The sequence below is a fragment of the Pseudophryne corroboree genome, unplaced genomic scaffold (genome assembly GCF_028390025.1).
Source record: "Pseudophryne corroboree isolate aPseCor3 unplaced genomic scaffold, aPseCor3.hap2 scaffold_149, whole genome shotgun sequence".
NCBI classification, from domain to species: domain Eukaryota; kingdom Metazoa; phylum Chordata; class Amphibia; order Anura; family Myobatrachidae; genus Pseudophryne; species Pseudophryne corroboree.
In genome coordinates, this window is record NW_026968120.1 from 409,260 (window position 1) to 428,371 (window position 19,112).

The 19,112-nt window shown below is 43.1% G+C and overlaps 5 non-coding genes and 1 pseudogene across 5 annotated transcripts; 3 read left to right on the forward strand and 3 right to left on the reverse strand.

Annotated features, from left to right (window-relative positions):
• Nucleotides 1-1,392: 1,392 nt before the first annotated feature.
• TRNAN-AUU (transfer RNA asparagine (anticodon AUU)) lies at nt 1,393-1,466 on the forward strand. Its single transcript has one exon. It is a non-coding gene; the product is annotated as a tRNA-Asn (tRNA).
• Nucleotides 1,467-7,338: 5,872 nt separating this feature from the next.
• On the forward strand, nt 7,339-7,487 carry LOC134998629 (U1 spliceosomal RNA; annotated as a pseudogene).
• Nucleotides 7,488-7,639: 152 nt separating this feature from the next.
• Nucleotides 7,640-7,802, forward strand: LOC134998300 (U1 spliceosomal RNA). Its single transcript, XR_010200584.1, has one exon. It is a non-coding gene; the product is annotated as a U1 spliceosomal RNA (small nuclear RNA).
• A 9,900-nt stretch (nt 7,803-17,702) lies between these two features.
• Nucleotides 17,703-17,866, reverse strand: LOC134998884 (U1 spliceosomal RNA). Its single transcript, XR_010201048.1, has one exon. It is a non-coding gene; the product is annotated as a U1 spliceosomal RNA (small nuclear RNA).
• A 654-nt stretch (nt 17,867-18,520) lies between these two features.
• Nucleotides 18,521-18,683, reverse strand: LOC134999118 (U1 spliceosomal RNA). The gene has a single exon (XR_010201280.1). It is a non-coding gene; the product is annotated as a U1 spliceosomal RNA (small nuclear RNA).
• A 152-nt stretch (nt 18,684-18,835) lies between these two features.
• LOC134999005 (U1 spliceosomal RNA) lies at nt 18,836-18,999 on the reverse strand. Its single transcript, XR_010201166.1, has one exon. It is a non-coding gene; the product is annotated as a U1 spliceosomal RNA (small nuclear RNA).
• Nucleotides 19,000-19,112: the final 113 nt, after the last annotated feature.

Here is a 19,112-nt window from a genome sequence, read left to right on the forward strand (position 1 = left end):
ATGGACCCAGCATGCTTCCATTACAGTACTCTGCTGCACATGTAAGTGCAAGAGATCCTGAAGCACTCACTCATCATGGGAAAATACCAATGTGTTTCTTCATTGGTTGATGGAAGAAACATCTTACAAAAACTCTCCAGATTATTGACTATTTAAAGTTTTTCTAGGAAACGTTCTAGATGAATGCTTATTAGCCTTTGTCAGTATATACTTTTGCAAAGTGTCGCTGTGGCGCAATCAGTTAGTGTGTATGGCTATTAACCAAAAGGTTAGTGGTTCAATCCCACCCAGGGACGTAATTGACCTTGTTATCAGATTTTGGTGATCTTTAAGTAGACAAGTCAAAATTTCAAAAACCCCTGTTATGGTGTAGGGTACCTGGCCTTCTCTGATGTAATCAGAGTTAGATTTGATTCAGTGATTTTATAAAAACAGCTAGGAAGCACAATTTAGCAGTGGTTTGCAGAGAAAAAGAAATATGCTGGCAAAAAAATCCAATTGAGTGATTAAACAGCTCTTCATTTTCTGGCTTTATTTTTATGCTAACAAATTTGTTCTCTGAAAAGTGTCCACAAAGCCAAGTATCTGATTAACATCTTTGTAGGGATGGTTTTTCACCTATTACTAAATTAAACTTGCTTCATTGGAAAGGCAGCAAGATGCATCCTCATTTCAATATCTACTGAAATAATACAGGTTGACACCAGGAAACATTAACGCCACTGCATCCTTGCTGCTTTCTCATGTGGAAGTCTGTTTAATGTGAAAACAAGGTGATATCTAATTAGCACACAGGTAAGGAATTAAGAAAATCTTTATTTAAGGGTGAAGATGTTTCTCACAAAATTGTTGCCCCAATGCATCATTGAAATTCAAGCTGGAAAGATGATTTTAATATATCACTTGTACATTTTGTATTGCTCTTCTGGTGACAATGTAGTTTGTTTTTGTCAATTACCATTTTAATAATAGGGTAATGAAAATTAAGTGGATTTTTGAAAGAAAACAATACTGTCAATATACTATTAAAACAAATTAAAATGGTAAAAGTTATTGTACTTTAAGTAAAAATAAAAGAGCAAAAATATCAATCCCAGTTTTGGATTACTTTAATTAACAAAAAAAAATGCATATAGCAAAGGATAGTTTCAATCTGCCTACCTCTGGGTTATGAACCCAGCATGCTTTCATTACAGTACTCTGCTGCACATGTAAGTGCAAGAGATCCTGAAGCACTCACTCATCATGGGAAAGTACCAATGTGTTTCTTCGTTGGTTGATGGAAGAAACATCTTACAAAAACTCTCCAGATTATTGACTTTTTAAAGTTTTTCTAGGAAACGTTCTAGATGAATGCTTATTAGCCTTTGTCAGTATGGACTTTCGCAAAGTGTCTCTGTGGCGCAATCGGTTAGTGTGTTTGGTTATTAACCAAAGGGTTGGTGGTTCAATCCCACCCAGGGACATAATTGACCTTGTTATCAGATTTTGGTGATCTTTAAGTAGACAAGTCAAAATTTCAAACCCCCTGTTATGGTGTAGCGTACCTGGCCTTCTCTGATGTAATCAGAGTTAGATTTGATTCAGTGATTTTATAAAAACAGCTAGGAAGCACAATTTAGCAGTGGGTTGCAGAGAAAAAGAAATATGCTGGCAGAAAAATCCAATTGAGTGATTAAACAGCTCTTCATTTTCTGGCTTTATTTTTATGCTAACGAATTTGTTCTCTGAAAAGTGTCCACAAAGCCAAGTATCTGATTAACATATTTGTAGGGATGGTTTTTCACCTATTACTAAATTAAACTTGCTTCATTGGAAAGGCAGCAAGATGCATCCTCATTTCAATATCTACTGAAATAATACAGGTTGACACCAGGAAACATTAACGCCACTGCATCCTTGCTGCTTTCTCATGTGGAAGCCTGTTTAATGTGAAAACAAGGTGATATCTAATTAGCACACAGGTAAGGAATTAAAAAAATCTTTATTTAAGGGTGAAGATGTTTCTCACAAAATCGTTGCCCCAATGCATCATTGAAATTCAAGCTGGAAAGATGATTTTAATATATCACTTGTACATTTTGTATTGCTCTTCTGGTGACAATGTAGTTTGTTTTTGTCAATTACCATTTTAATAATCGGGTAAAGAAAATTAATTGGATTTTTGAAAGAAAACAATACTGTCAATATACTATTAAAACAAATTAAAATGGTAAAAGTTATTGTACTTTAAGTAAAAATAAAAGAGCAAAAATATCAATCCCAGTTTTGGATTACTTTAATTAACAAAAAAAATGCATATAGCAGAGGATAGTTTCAATCTGCCTACCTCTGGGTTATGGACCCAGCATGCTTCCATTACAGTACTCTGCTGCACATGTAAGTGCAAGAGATCCTGAAGCACTCACTCATCATGGGAAAGTACCAATGTGTTTCTTCATTGGTTGATGGAAGAAACATCTTACAAAAACTCTCCACATTATTGACTTTTTAAAATGTTTCTAGGAATCATTCTAGATGAATGCTTATTAGCCTTTGTCAGTAAGTACTTTTGCAAAGTGTCGCTGTGGCGCAATCAGTTAGTGTGTAAGGCTATTAACCAAAAGGTTGGTGGTTCAATCCCACCCAGGGACTTAATTGACCTTGTTATCAGATTTTGGTGATCTTTAAGTAGACAAGTCAAAATTTCAAACCCCCTGTTATGGTGTAGGGTACCTGGCCTTCTCTAATGTAATCAGAGTTAGATTTGATTCAGTGATTTTATTAAAACAGCTAGGAAGAACAATTTAGCAGTGGGTTGCAGAGAAAAAGAAATATGCTGGCAGAAAAATCCAATTGAGTGATTAAACAGCTCTTCATTTTCTGGCTTTACTTTTATACTAACAAATTTGTTCTCTGAAAAGTGTCCACAAAGCCAAGTCTCTGATTAACACCTTTGTAGGGATGGTTTTTCACCTATTACTAAATTAAACTTGCTTCATTGGAAAGGCAGCAAGATGCATCTTCATTTCAATGTCTACTGAAATAATACAGGTTGACACCAGGAAACATTAACGCCACTGCATCCTTGCTGCTTTCGCATGTGGAAGTCTGTTTAATGTGAAAACAAGGTGATATCTAATTAGCACACAGGTAAGGAATTAAGAAAATCTTTATTTAAGGGTGAAGATGTTTCTCACAAAATCGTTGCCCCAATGCATCATTGAAATTCAAGCTGGAAAGATGATTTTAATATATCACTTGTACATTTTGTATTGCTCTTCTGGTGACAATGTAGTTTGTTTTTGTCAATTACCATTTTAATAATCGGGTAAAGAAAATTAAGTGGATTTTTGAAAGAAAACAATACTGTCAATATACTATTAAAACAAATTAAAATGGTAAAAGTTATTGTACTTTAAGTAAAAATAAAAGAGCAAAAATATCAATCCCAGTTTTGGATTACTTTAATTAACAAAAAAAAAAATGCATATAGCAGAGGATAGTTTCAATCTGCCTACCTCTGGGTTATGGACCCAGCATGCTTCCATTACAGTACTCTGCTGCACATGTAAGTGCAAGAGGTACTGAAGCACTCACTTATCATGGGAAAGTACCAATGTGTTTCTTCATTGGTTGATGGAAGAAACATCTTACAAAAACTCTCCACATTATTGACTTTTTAAAATGTTTCTAGGAATCGTTCTAGATGAATGCTTATTAGCCTTTGTCAGTATGTACTTTTGCAAAGTGTAGCTGTGGCGCAATCAGTTAGTGTGTAAGGCTATTAACCAAAAGGTTGGTTGTTCAATCCCACCCAGGGACTTAATTGACCTTGTTATCAGATTTTGGTGATCTTTAAGTAGACAAGTCAAAATTTCAAACCCCCTGTTATGGTGTAGGGTACCTGGCCTTCTCTGATGTAATCAGAGTTAGATTTGATTCAGTTATTTTATAAAAACAGCTAGGAAGCACAATTTGGCAGTGGGTTGCAGAGAGAAAGAAATATGCTGGCAGAAAAATCCAATTGAGTGATTAAACAGCTGTTCATTTTCTGGCTTTATTTTTATGCTAACTAATTTGTTCTCTGAAAAGTGTCCACAAAGCCAAGTATCTGATTAACATATTTGTAGGGATGGTTTTTCACCTATTACTAAATTAAACTTCCTTCATTGGAAAGGCAGCAAGATGCATCCTCATTTCAATATCTACTGAAATAATACAGGTTGACACCAGGAAACATTAACGCCACTGCATCCTTGCTGCTTTCTCATGTGGAAGTCTGTTTAATGTGAAAACAAGGTGATATCTAATTAGCACACAGGTAAGGAATTAAGAAAATCTTTATTTAAGGGTGAAGATGTTTCTCACAAAATCGTTGCCCCAATGCATCATTGAAATTCAAGCTGGAAAGATGATTTTAATATATCACTTGTACATTTTGTATTGCTCTTATGGTGACAATGTAGTTTGTTTTTGTCAATTACCATTTTAATAATAGGGTAAAGAAAATTAAGTGGATTTTTGAAAGAAAACAATACTGTCAATATACTATTAAAACAAATTAAAATGGTAAAAGTTATTGTACTTTAAGTAAAAATAAAAGCTAAAATATCAATCCCAGTTTTGGATTACTTTAATGAACAAAAAAAAAAATTCATATAGCAAAGGATAGTTTCAATCTGCCTACCTCTGGGTTATGGGCCCAGCATGCTTCCATTGCAGTACTCTGCTGCACATGTAAGTGCAAGAGATCCTGAAGCACTCACTCATCATGCGAAAGTACCAATGTGTTTCTTCATTGGTTGCTGGAAGAAACATCTTACATAAACTCTCCAGATTATTGACTTTTTAAAGTTTTTCTAGGAAACGTTCTAGATGAATGCTTATTAGTCTTTGTCAGTATGTGCTTTTTGCAAAGTGTCTCTGTGGCACAATCGGTTAGTGTGTTCAGCTATTTATCAAAAGGTTGGTGGTTCAATCCCACCCAGGGACGTAATTGACCTTGTGATCAGATGTTGGTGATATTTAAGTAGACAAGTCAAAATTGCAAACCCCCTCTTATGGTGTAGGGTACCTGGCCTTCTCTGATGTAATCAGAGTTAGATTTGATTAAGTGATTTTATAAAAAAACAGCTTGGAAGCACAATTTAGCAGTGGGTTGCAGAGAAAAAGAAAAATGTTGGCAGAAAAATCCAATTGAGTGATTAAACAGCTCTTCATTTTCTGGCTTTATTTTTATGATTACAAATTTGTTCTCTGAAAAGTGTCCACAAAGCCAAGTATCTGATTAACATCTTTGTAGGGATGGTTTTTCACCTATTACTAAATTAAACTTGCTTCATTGGAAAGGCAGCAAGATGCATCCTCATTTCATTATCTACGGAAATAATACAGGTTGACACCAGGAAACATTAACGCCACTGCATCTTTGCTGTTTTCTCATGTGGAAGTCTGTTTAATGTGAAAACAAGGTGATATCTAATTAGCACACAGGTAAGGAATTAAGAAAATCTTTATTTAAGGGTGAATCGTTGCCCCAATGCATCATTGAAATTCAAGCTGGAAAGATGATTTTAATATATCACTTGTACATTTTGTATTGCTCTTCTGGTGACAATGTAGTTTGTTTTTGTCAATTACCATTTTAATAATCGGGTAAAGAAAATTAATTGGATTTTTGAAAGAAAACAATACTGTCAATATACTATTAAAACAAATTAAAATGGTAAAAGTTATTGTACTTTAAGTAAAAATAAAAGAGCAAAAATATCAATCCCAGTTTTGGATTACTTTAATTAACAAAAAAAAAATGCATATAGCAGAGGATAGTTTCAATCTGCCTACCTCTGGGTTATGGACCCAGCATGCTTCCATTACAGTACTCTGCTGCACATGTAAGTGCAAAAGATCCTGAAGCACTCACTCATCATGGGAAAGTACCAATGTGTTTCTTCATTGGTTGATGGAAGAAACATCTTACAAAAACTCTCCACATTATTGACTTTTTAAAATGTTTCTAGGAATCGTTCTAGATGAATGCTTATTAGCCTTTGTCAGTATGTACTTTTGCAAAGTGTCGCTGTGGCGCAATCAGTTAGTGTGTAAGGCTATTAACCAAAAGGTTGGTGGTTCAATCCCACCCAGGGACTTAATTGACCTTGTTATCAGATTTTGGTGATCTTTAAGTAGACAAGTCAAAATTTCAAACCCCCTGTTATGGTGTAGGGTACCTGGCCTTCTCTGATGTAATCAGAGTTAAATTTGATTCAGTGATTTTATAAAAACAGCTAGGAAGCACAATTTAGCAGTGGGTTGCAGAGAAAAAGAAATATGCTGGCAGAAAAATCCAGACAAAGGCTAATAAACAATCATCTAGAACGTTTCCTAGAAAAACTTTAAAAAGTCAATAATCTGGAGTGTTTTTGTAAGATGTTTCTGCCATCAACCAATGAAGAAACACATTGGTACTTTCCCATGATGAGTGAGTGCTTCAGGATCTCTTGCACTTACATGTGCAGCAGAGTACTGCAATGGAAGCATGCTGGGCCCATAACCCAGAGGTAGACAGATTGAAACTATCCTCTGCTATATGCATTTTTTTTGTTAATTAAAGTAATCCAAAACTGGGATTGATATATTTGCTCTTTTATTTTTACTTAAAGTACAATAACTTTTACCATTTTAATTTGTTTTAATAGTATATTAACAGTATTGTTTTCTTTCAAAAATTCACTTAATTTTCTTTTCTGTGTGCTAATTAGATATCACCTTGTTTTCACATTAAATAGACTTCCACATGAGAAAGCAGCAAGGATGCAGTGGCGTTAATGTTTCCTGGTTGTAGTGGGGGACTGTGTTTTACATGCCTTACAGAGCAACTCTGGAGCTGTTACAGTGCCCAGCTGCGGCAAGAAATCAGCTTGAATGCTTCAGGGGCTGGGGCATAGCCAACATGAGCCCCACACCGAAGGAGGGTGGAGGTGTTTAATGTGAACTAGGGGTCATCCAAGCACCGCAAAAGGCCGCCATGCCCTGCATAACCCTTTTCTCTTTTCATATGCAGATGAGGGTTCCAGCCAACTTTGGCCCACTGCTTGGATGACATCACCGTATGCAAATCCGTCTTCTGCAGACCTTCACCCAGGAATGCTTTTACTAGTTGTTGCATTTGGTTTGTTGTTTGGGGGTGCTTCAGTATTAGGCAGCCTTCTGCCCTCCCATGTTCATCTGAAAATATGTGTTCTCCCTGCAGTTGTTGTCCCCAGATGAGAGTTCCCTTGTGCTGCCTCAGTTGAATCTCCTTTACTTGACAGAGATGTGCCTGAGCAGCGGCCCTCCCCAGCCCTCTCCCAAATCATACTTATTACCATGGTCATGAAGATTGTTCTCCCAGGGTGAGGTTCATTCATTGCATTCTGGGTATGCTGACCCCTGTGATTTCCCCAAATGTGGGAAACTCGACTGCATTATTTGTGGTAGTGGGGGACTGTCTGTGCTTTCCTCTGGTCAGCTCTGGTAAAAGTCAGATTTCTTTGTCTCAGATATTCCTCTAGCCTTGTTCTTCTTTCGAGAGTTCCCTTGTGCTGCCTCAGTTGGATCTCCTTCACTTGACAGGGGGGTGCCCGAGCAGTGACCCTCCCCAGCTCTAGCCCAACTCCTACTTACCTGCCAGGTGAGATACTATGATCATGAAGGTGCTTCTCCCAGGGCAAGGCTCACCCATTGCACTCTGGGTGTGCTGCTCCTGCAATTTCCCCAAATGTGGGAAACTTGATTGCATAATTTGTGTTTCCCCTGGTCGGCTCTCGTATAATTCAGATCTCTTTGTCTCAGGTCTCTCTCCAGCCTAGTTTGCTGTCTGTTTCCACTTCTCTTTTCTGGAGCCGCTCCCTTCTATGCCCTTGCGCACTATCCTGACTTCTCCCGTCTGCTTACTTTGTGACTTCCAACGCACAATGCGAACTACAGGTAGTGCTGCAGGGCCCACACCCTTTTAGTTGCCTTACAGAGCAGCTCTGGAGCTGTTACAGTGCCCAGCTGCTGCAAGAAATCAGCTTGAATGCTTCAGGGGCTGGGGCATAGCCAACATGAGCCCCACACCAAAGGAGGGTGGGGTTGTTTAATGCGAACTAGGGGTCATCCAAGCACCGCAAAAGGTCGCCATGCCCTGCATGCCCCTTTTCTCTTTTCATATGCAGATGAGGGTTCCAGCCAACTTTGGCCCACTGCTTGGATGACATCACCGTATGCAAATCCGTCTGCTGCAGACCTTCCCCCAGGAATGCTTGTACTAGTTGTTGCATATGGTTTGGTATTTGATGGTGCTTCAGTATTAGGCAGCCTTCCGCCCTCCCATGTTCATCTGAAAAGATGTGGTCTCCCTGCAGTTGTTGTCCCCAGACGAGTGTTCCCTTGTGCTTCCTCAGTTGAATCTCCTTAACTTGACGGGGGAGGGGCTGCCCGAGCAGCCACCCTCCCCAGCCCTATCCCAACTCATACTTATTTTGCATATGAGATCTCTTGATCATGAAGATTGTTCTCACAGGGTGAGGTTCATCCATTATATTTTAAAATAGGAAGGTACAAATTACATATTTGAATTGCATCTATGTGCTGGATTCAAATGTCCCCCCCCCTTCCTTTCTCAATTGTGCCCGTCAGCAGCTATTCTAAGGTTGCTGCCAATGGGTGTGACACATTAATTTCTTCTGTGGGGTACACTGGACCCCACAAGGATTCACATTGGGGTGTAGAGTAGGATCTTGATCTGAGGCACCAACCGGCTCAAAGCTTTTGACTGTTCCCAAGATGCTCAGCGCATCCTCCTCTATAACCCCGCTTCCATGAACAGGGAGCTCAGTTTGTAGTTGGTGCCTTCAGTAGCAGGCCTCTTAACAGGGGCCTGCCTCAGGCAGCCTATTCTTAGCTATTAATTTTGACAAGAAAAGAAGAACTTGTTTTATGAGAATCTACAAGGGCTGCAGCAGGCTAGGTCTAATAGACATCTTTACTGCAGCTTCATCACTCCCAGCGGCGCTGTATACTCCCGTGCCCTGGTTGCTGGGTCACTGCAGCGGAGGCTCCGGTTTCTTCCTAAGGTCAGTCACACACACACCGCCCTTCCGGATCACGAGGCCGCTGATGAAGGGGAGCATGGCCGTAGGGGGTGGACCGTGTGCGCACTGGTGTGGACACTGATTACTGGGCAGCCGCTCCACTAGCCACCAGGTACAGTTAAGGAGCACAGGTCTGGGGGTTTTTCTCCTATATTAAACCAATTTTGTACTGCCCGCAGCACATTGTGATAGGTAATGGGGCCTGATTCAGTTTGGATTGCAATCACAATAAGCGATCCAACTGCAAAAATTGCTAAGAGCATACGCATGTGCCTGCATTTTCTGCGGCACCCCGCAGAGAATGCGATCGCCTCTGCCTGTCAATCGGGGCAGGGGGGGGGGAGAGGGGGGTCAGCAACACTCCATTTCCAAGTCAGGGATGGAGCGGTGCGGGGGCAAGGCTTCAAAATGGGGTCTGCAATGGAGGAGACACAGGGGGCGTGGTCACAGCAGCTGTATGACATCACATTCAGCCGCTGTGATCACAAAAATGGTGGCGGCTTCCTGCGCGCACATACAGTCTGTACCAGCAGGAGGCTACACCATTTTTTATGATCACGCTGAACTGCAGTGCGACTGCAATTACAGCATGGTCAAGAAGGGAGGCGTCATGCTGGGTGGCCATTAGAGATGAGCGGGTTCGGTTCCTCGGAATCCGAACCCGCCCGAACTTCACCCTTTTTTGCACGGGTCCGAGCAGACTCGGATCCTCCCGCCTTGCTCGGTTAACCCGAGCGCGCCCGAACGTCATCATCCCGCTGTCGGATTCTCACGAGACTCGGATTCTATATAAGGAGCCGCGCGTTGCCGCCATTTTCACACGTGCATTGAGATTGATAGGGAGAGGACGTGGCTGGGGTCCTCTCCGTTTAGATTAGAAGATAGAGACGAGTGACATTTGATTTACTACTAATTTGGGGAGCAGTTGAACTTGTCAGGAGTACTCAGTAGTGCAGAGTTTTGCTGATAGTGACCACCAGTTTTATTATTTATAATCCGTTCTCTGCCTGAAAAAAAACGATACACATACCATATCTGTGCTCAGCCTCAGTGTGCTGCATGATATATCATCTATGTATATCTGACTGTGCTGAGTGCTCACTGCTCACACAGCTTAATTGTGGGGGAGACTGGGGAGCAGTTATAGCAGGAGTACAGTGCACACTTTTGCTGCCAGTGTGACCACCAGTATATTGTCTGCCTGAAAAAGTTAAACACTCCTGTGGTGTTTTTTTTTTTATTCTATAAACGCATTCTGCTGACAGTGTCCAGCAGGTCCGTCATACATTATATTATATAAATATTTACCTGCAGTAGTGTTATATTTTTTTTTTCATCTCTATCATCTTTATCATCTCTATATTAGCAGACGCAGTACGGTAGTCCACGGCTGTGGCTATCTCTGTGTCGTCAGTGCTCGTCCATAATTGTATACCTACCTACCTGTGGTGGGTTTTTTTTTTCTATCTTCTTCATACTAGTAGTTTAGGAGTCTGCTGACAGTGTCCACCAGGTCCATCATTATATTATATACCTACAGTAGTAATATATTTATTATATTATCTATACTAGCAGACGCAGTACGGTAGTCCACGGCTGTGGCTATCTCTGTGTCGTCAGTGCTCGTCCATAATTGTATACCTACCTGTGGTGGGTTTTTTTTTCTATCTTCTTCATACTAGTAGTTTAGGAGTCTGCTGACAGTGTCCACCAGGTCCGTCATTATATTATATACCTACAGTAGTAATATATTTAGTATATTATCTATACTAGCAGACGCAGTACGGTAGTCCATGGCTGTACCTACCTCTGTGTCGTCACTCGTCCATAATTGTATACCTAACTGTGGTGGGTTTTTTTTTCTATCTTCTTCATACTAGTAGTTTAGGAGTCTGCTGACAGTGTCCACCAGGTCCGTAATTATATTATATACCTACAGTAGTAATATATTTAGTATATTATCTATACTAGCAGACGCAGTACGGTAGTCCACGGCTGTACCTACCTCTGTGTCGTCACTCGTCCATAATTGTATACCAACCTGTGGTGGGGTTTTTTTTTTCTATCTTCTTCATACTAGTAGTTTAGGAGTCTGCTGACAGTGTCCACCAGGTCCGTCATTATATTATATACCTACAGTAGTAATATATTTAGTATATTATCTATGCTAGCAGACGCAGTACGGTAGGCCACGGCTGTGGCTATCTCTGTGTCGTCAGTGCTCGTCCATAATTGTATACCTACCTACCTGTGGTGGGGTTTTTTTTTCTATCTTCTTCATACTAGTAGTTTAGGAGTCTGCTGACAGTGTCCACCAGGTCCGTCATTATATTATATACCTACAGTAGTAATATATTTAGTATATTATCTATACTAGCAGACGCAGTACGGTAGTCCACGGCTGTACCTACCTCTGTGTCGTCACTCGTCCATAATTGTATACCTACCTGTGGTGGAGTTTTTTTTCTATCTTCTTCATACTAGTAGTTTAGCAGTCTGCTGACAGTGTCCACCAGGTCCGTCATTATATTATATATACCTACAGTAGTTATATATTTTTTTTTATATCATTAATTATCATCTCTATACTAGCAGACGCAGTATGGTAGGCCACGGCTGTGGCTATCTCTGTGTCGTCAGTGCTCGTCCATAATTGTATACCTACCTACCTGTGGTGGGGTTTTTTTCTATCTTCTTCATACTAGTAGTTTAGCAGTCTGCTGACAGTGTCCACCAGGTCCGTCATTATATTATATATACCTACAGTAGTTATATATATTTTTTTTTTATATCATTAATTATCATCTCTATACTAGCAGACGCAGTACGGTAGTCCACGGCTGTAGCTACCTCTGTGTCGTCAGTCACTCGTCATCCATAAGTATACTAGTATCCATCCATCTCCATTGTTTACCTGAGGTGCCTTTTAGTTGTGCCTATTAAAATATGGAGAACAAAAATGTTGAGGTTCCAAAAATAGGGAAAGATCAAGATCCACTTCCACCTCGTGCTGAAGCTGCTGCCACTAGTCATGGCCGAGAAGATGAAATTCCATCAACGTCGTCTGCCAAGGCCGATGCCCAATGTCATAGTACAGAGCATGTAAAATCCAAAACACAAAAGATCAGTAAAAAAAGGACTCAAAAATCTAAATAAAAATCGTCGGAGGAGAAGCGTAAACTTGCCAATATGCCGTTTACCACACGGAGTGGCAAGGAACGGCTGAGGCCCTGGCCTATGTTCATGGCTAGTGGTTCAGCTTCACATGAGGATGGAAGCACTCAGCCTCTCGCTAGAAAAATTAAAAGACTTAAGCTGGCAAAAGCACAGCAAAGAACTGTGCGTTCTTCAAAATCACAAATCCACAAGGAGAGTCCAATTGTGTCGGTTGCGATGCCTGACCTTCCCAACACTGGACGTGAAGAGCATGCACCTTCCACCATTTGCACACCCCCTGCAAGTGCTGGAAGGAGCACCCACAGTCCAGTTCCTGATAGTCAGATTGAAGATGTCAGTGTTGAAGTACACCAGGATGAGGAGGATATGGGTGTTGCTGGCGCTGGGGAGGAAATTGACAAGGAGGATTCTGATGGTGAGGTGGTTTGTTTAAGTCAGGCACCCGGAGAGACACCTGTTGTCCGTGGGAGGAATATGGCCATTGACATGCCTGGTGAAAATACCAAAAAAATCAGCTCTTCGGTGTGGAAGTATTTCAACAGAAATGCGAACAACAGGTGTCAAGCCGTGTGTTGCCTTTGTCAAGCTGTAATAAGTAGGGGTAAGGACGTTAACCACCTCGGGAACATCCTCCCTTATACGTCACCTGCAGCGCATTCATCATAAGTCAGTGACAAGTTCAAAAACTTTGGGTGACAGCGGAAGCAGTCCACTAACCAGTAAATCCCTTCCTCTTGTAACCAAGCTCACGCAAACCACCCCACCAACTCCCTCAGTGTCAATTTCCTCCTTCCCCAGGAATGCCAATAGTCCTGCAGGCCATGTCACTGGCAATTCTGACGAGTTCTCTCCTGCCTGGGATTCCTCCGATGCATCCTTGAGTGTAACGCCTACTGCAGCTGGCGCTGCTGTTGTTGCTGCTGGGAGTCGATGGTCATCCCAGATAACTGAGGCCTTGGCATCCTGGGCGGTGAGAAACGTGGTTCCGGTATCCATCATTACTTCAGAGCCAACTATAGACTTGATTGAGGTACTGTGTCCCCGGTACCAAATACCATCTAGGTTCCATTTCTCTAGGCAGGCGATACCGAAAATGTACACAGACCTCAGAAAAAGACTCACCAGTGTCCTAAAAAATGCAGTTGTACCCAATGTCCACTTAACCACGGACATGTGGACAAGTGGGGCAGGGCAGACTCAGGACTATATGACTGTGACAGCCCACTGGGTAGATGTATTGACTCCCGCCGCAAGAACAGCAGCGGCGGCACCAGTAGCAGCATCTCGCAAACGCCAACTCTTTCCTAGGCAGGCTACGCTTTGTATCACCGCTTTCCAGAATACGCACACAGCTGAAAACCTCTTACGGCAACTGAGGAAGATCATCGCAGAATGGCTTACCCCAATTGGACTCTCCTGTGGATTTGTGGCATCGGACAACGCCAGCAATATTGTGCGTGCATTATATCTGGGCAAATTCCAGCACGTCCCATGTTTTGCACATACCTTGAATTTGGTGGTGCAGAATTATTTAAAAAATGACAGGGGCGTGCAAGAGATGCTGTCGGTGGCCAGAAGAATTGCGGGACACTTTCTGCGTACAGGCACCACGTACAGAAGACTGGAGCAACACCAAAAACGCCTGAACCTGCCCTGCCATCATCTGAAGCAAGAAGTGGTAACGAGGTGGAATTCAACCCTCTATATGCTTCAGAGGATGGAGGAGCAGCAAAAGGCCATTCAAGCCTATACATCTGACCACGATATAGGAGGTAGAATGCACCTGTCTCAAGCGCAGTGGAGAATGATTTCAACGTTGTGCAAGGTTCTGAAACCTTTTGAACTTGCCACACGTGAAGTCAGTTCAGACACTGCCAGCCTGAGTCAGGTCATTCCCGTCATCAGGCTTTTGCAGAAGAAGCTGGAGACATTGAAGGAGGAGCTAAGACAGAGCGATTCCGCTAGGCATGTGGGACTTGTGGATGGAGCCCTTCATTCGCTTAACCAGGATTCACGGGTGGTCAATCTGTTGAAATCAGAGCACTACATTTTGGCCACCGTGCTCGATCCTAGATTTAAAACCTACGTTGTATCTCTCTTTCCGGCAGACACAAGTCTGCAGGGGTTCAAAGACCTGCTGGTGAGAAAATTATCAAGTCAAGTGGAACTTGATCGGTCAACAGCTCCTCCTTCACATTCTCCCGCAATTGGGGGTGCGAGGAAAAGGCTCAGAATTCCGAGCCCACCCGCTGGCGGTGATGCAGGGCAGTCTGGAGCGACTGCTGATGCTGACATCTGGTCCGGACTGAAGGACCTGCCAACGATTACGGACATGTCGTCTACTGTCACTGCATATGATTCTCTCACCATTGAAAGAATGGTGGAGGATTATATGAGTGACCGCATCCAAGTAGGCACGTCAGACAGTCAGTACGTATACTGGCAGGAAAAAGAGGCAATTTGGAGGCCCTTGCACAAACTGGCTTTATTCTACCTAAATTGCCCTCCCACAAGTGTGTACTCCGAAAGAGTGTTTAGTGCCGCCGCTCACCTTGTCAGCAATCGGCGTACGAGGTTACTTCCAGAAAATGTGGAGAAGATGATGTTCATTAAAATGAATTATAATCAATTGCTCCGTGGAGACATTGACCAGCAGCAATTGCCTCCACAAAGTACACAGGGAGCTGAGATGGTGGATTCCAGTGGGGACGAATTGATAATCTGTGAGGAGGGGGATGTACACGGTGATGAATCGGAGGATGATGATGAGGTGGACATCTTGCCTCTGTAGAGCCAGTTTGTGCAAGGAGAGATTAATTGCTTCTTTTTTGGTGGGGGTCCAAACCAACCCGTCATATCAGTCACAGTCGTGTGGCAGACCCTGTCACTGAAATGATGGGTTGGTTAAAGTGTGCATGTCCTGTTTATACAACATAAGGGTGGGTGGGAGGGCCCAAGGACAATTCCATCTTGCACCTCTTTTTTCTTTCATTTTTCTTTGCGTCATGTGCTGTTTGGGGAGTGTTTTTTGGAAGGGCCATCCTGCGTGACACTGCAGTGCCACTCCTAGATGGGCCAGGTGTTTGTGTCGGCCACTTGGGTCGCTGAGCTTAGTCACGCAGCTACCTCATTGCGCCTCTTTTTTTCTTTGCGTCATGTGCTGTTTGGGGAGTGTTTTTTGGAAGGGCCATCCTGCGTGACACTGCAGTGACACTCCTAGATGGGCCAGGTGTTTGTGTCGGCCACTTGGGTCGCTGAGCTTAGTCACACAGCTACCTCATTGCGCCTCTTTTTTTCTTTGCGTCATGTGCTGTTTGGGGAGTGTTTTTTGGAAGGGCCATCCTGCGTGACACTGCAGTGCCACTCCTAGATGGGCAAGGTGTTTGTGTCGGCCACTTGGGTCGCTGAGCTTAGTCACACAGCTACCTCATTGCGCCTCTTTTTTTCTTTGCGTCATGTGCTGTTTGGGGAGTGTTTTTGGAAGGGCCATCCTGCGTGACACTGCAGTGCCACTCCTAGATGGGCCAGGTGTTTGTGTTGGCCACTTGGGTCGCTGAGCTTAGTCACACAGCTACCTCATTGCGCCTCTTTTTTTCTTTGCGTCATGTGCTGTTTGGGGAGTGTTTTTTGGAAGGGCCATCCTGCGTGACACTGCAGTGCCACTCCTAGATGGGCCAGGTGTTTGTATCGACCACTTGGGTCGCTGAGCTTAGTCATCCAGCGACCTCGGTGCAAATTTTAGGACTAAAAATAATATTGTGAGGTGTGAGGTGTTAAGAATAGACTGAAAATGAGTGGAAATTATGGTTATTGAGGTTAATAATACTTTGGGATCAAAATGACTCCCAAATTCTATGATTTAAGCTGTTTTTTAGGGTTTTTTTGAAAAAAACACCCGAATCCAAAACACACCCGAATCCGACAATAAAAATTCGGTGAGGTTTAGCCAAAACGCGTTCGAACCCAAAACACGGCCGCGGAACCGAACCCAAAACCAAAACACAAAACCCGAAAAATTTCTGGTGCACATCTCTAGTGGCCATGCCCTGTCACTGTGCAGGAGCCAGCACCGCTCACACACTAGTCCCCGGTGCAGCCCCCAACCCCCGGGACACCCGGAGCAACAAAATGTAGATTCAGGCCACCAGGCCACGCCCCTACCTATGAAACCATGCCTCCTTTTTACCATTGCGCTGCTTATCTGCGCGCACTGCATTACAATCTCCCTCGCCACCTCTCTGGGTGTCACCAGTGATAGTGACACCTCTGCCATGCTTGTAGCAGCTGGTCCTAAGATCTACGCCTCAAGCCCTGAGTGTTTGCCCTTGTGACTTGTTGATCATCATAGCAAAGCAGATGCTTACAGAAAACTGCAGGGGCTTAGATTGAAAATAAAAAAAATTGATGGGTATAAGGTAGAGAGGAGCGGGTTCGGTTCTCCGAGAACCGAATTCCCCACGAACTCCACGTGGTTTACACTGGTCCGAGGCAGGCTCGGTTGTTCCCGTCTGACTCGGAAAACCTGAACAAGGGAAAATGTCATCATCCCGCTGTCGGATTCTCGCGAGATTCGGATTCCATATAAAGAGCTGCGCGTTGCCGCCATTTTTACTCGTGCATTGAAGAGAGAGCGGAGAGGACGTGGCTATGTTCTCTCAGTGGAAATCTCAATATCAGTGCTCAGTATCAGTGGATACTTATTGCTGCTCAGTAATACTAGTAGTGTGTCTCTCCTGCTCAGTGTCAGTTCTCAGTAGTATCCTCATCAGTGCTCAGTATCACTGCTCATTGTCTTGTGCTGCATTGTTGTGCTCAGCATACTACAGTACATTACTAATAGTCCAGTGCTGCATCTTGCTGCTCAGTGTCAGTTCTAGTATCCTCATCAGTGCTCACTATCACTGCTCATTGCATTGTGGTGTTCTGTATACTACAGTAACATAGTAATATAGTAACATATAGTAACATAGTTTTTGAGGTTGAATAGAGGCAAATTGCCCATCGTGTTCAACCTGTTTTAAGTTGTGATGATTCTACATACTTGCTGAATAATGTTTTATGACAAGTTAGCTACTACAACTCATGTTACCCCCGGATTAACCATGTTGATATTTTAAGTATTATAACCTTGGATAGCTTTTTCATTCAGAAATGTATCCATTCCTTTTTTAAATCCAATTACAGAGTCCGCCATTACCACCTTCCCTGGCAGGGAATTCCACATCCTGATTGCCCTAACAGTGAAGATCATAGTATCTCACCTGGCAGGTAAGTAGGAGTTGGGCCAGAGCTGTGGAGGATTGCTGCTCGGGCACCCCCTGTCAAGTGAAGGAGATCCAACTGAGGCAGCACAAGGGAACTCTCGAAAGAAGAACAAGGCTAGAGGAAGATCTGAGACAAAGAAATCTGACTTTTACCAGAGCTGACCAGAGGAAAGCACAAACACAGTCCCCCACTACCACAAATAATGCAGTCGAGTTTCCCACATTTGGGGAAATCACAGGGGTCAGCATACCCAGAATGCAATGAATGAACCTCACCCTGGGAGAACAATCTTCATGACCATGGTATCGCCTATGCAAAATAAGTATGATTTGGGATAGGGCTGGGGAGGGCAGCTGCTCAGGCACATCTCTGTCAAGTATAGGAGATTCAACTGAGGCAGCACAAGGGAACTCTCATCTGGGGACAACAACTGCAGGGAGAACACATATTTTCAGATGAACATGGGAGGGCAGAAGGCTGCCTAATACTGAAGCACCCCAAACAACAAACCAAATGCAACAACTAGTACAAGCATTCCTGGGGGAAGTTCTGCAGAAGACGGATTTGCATACGGTGATGTCATCCAAGCAGTGGGCCAAAGTTGGCTGGAACCCTCATCTGCATATGAAAAGAGAAAAGGGGTATGCAGGGCATGGCGGCCTTTTGCGGCGCTTGGATGACCCTTAGTTCGCATTAAACACCCCCACCCTCCTACGGTGTGGGGCTCATGTTGACAATGCCCCAGCCCCTGAAGCATTCAAGCTGATTTCTTACAGCAGCTTGGCACTGTAACAGCTCCAGAGCTGCTCTGTAAGGCAAGTAAAAGGGTGTGTAGTTTGCATTGTGCATTGGAAGGCACAAAGTAAGCAGACAGGAGGAGAAGTCAGGATAGTACACAAGGGTATAAAAGGGAGGGGCTCAAGAAAAAAGAAGTGGAAACAGACAGCAAACTAGGCTGGAGAGAGACCTGAGACAAAGAGATCTGAATTATACGAGAGCCGACCAGGGGAAACACAAATTATGCAGTCAAGTTTCCCACATTTGGGGAAATCGCAGGGGCAGCACACCCAGAGTGCAATGGGTGAGCCTTGCCCTGGGAGAAGCACCTTCATGATCATAGTATCTCACCTGGCAGGTAAGTAGGTGTTGGGCTTGAGCTGGGGAGGGTCGCTGCTCGGGCACCCCCCTGTCAAGTGAAGGAGATCCAACTGAGGCAGCACAAGGGAACTCTCGAAAGAAGAACAAGGCTAGAGGAAGATCTGAAACAAAGAAATCTGACTTTTACCAGAGCTGACCAGAGGAAAACACAAACACAGTCCCCCACTACCACAAATAATGCAGTCGAGTTACCCACATTTGGGGAAATCGCAGGGGTCAGCATACCCAGAATGCAATGAATGAACCTCACCCTGGGAGAATAATCTTCATGACCATGGTATCTCCTATGCAAAATAAATATGATTTGGGATAGGGCTGGGGAGGGCCGCTGCTCAGGCACATCTCTGTCAAGTAAAGGAGATTCAACTGAGGCAGCACAAGGGAACTCTCATCTGGGGACAACAACTGCAGGGA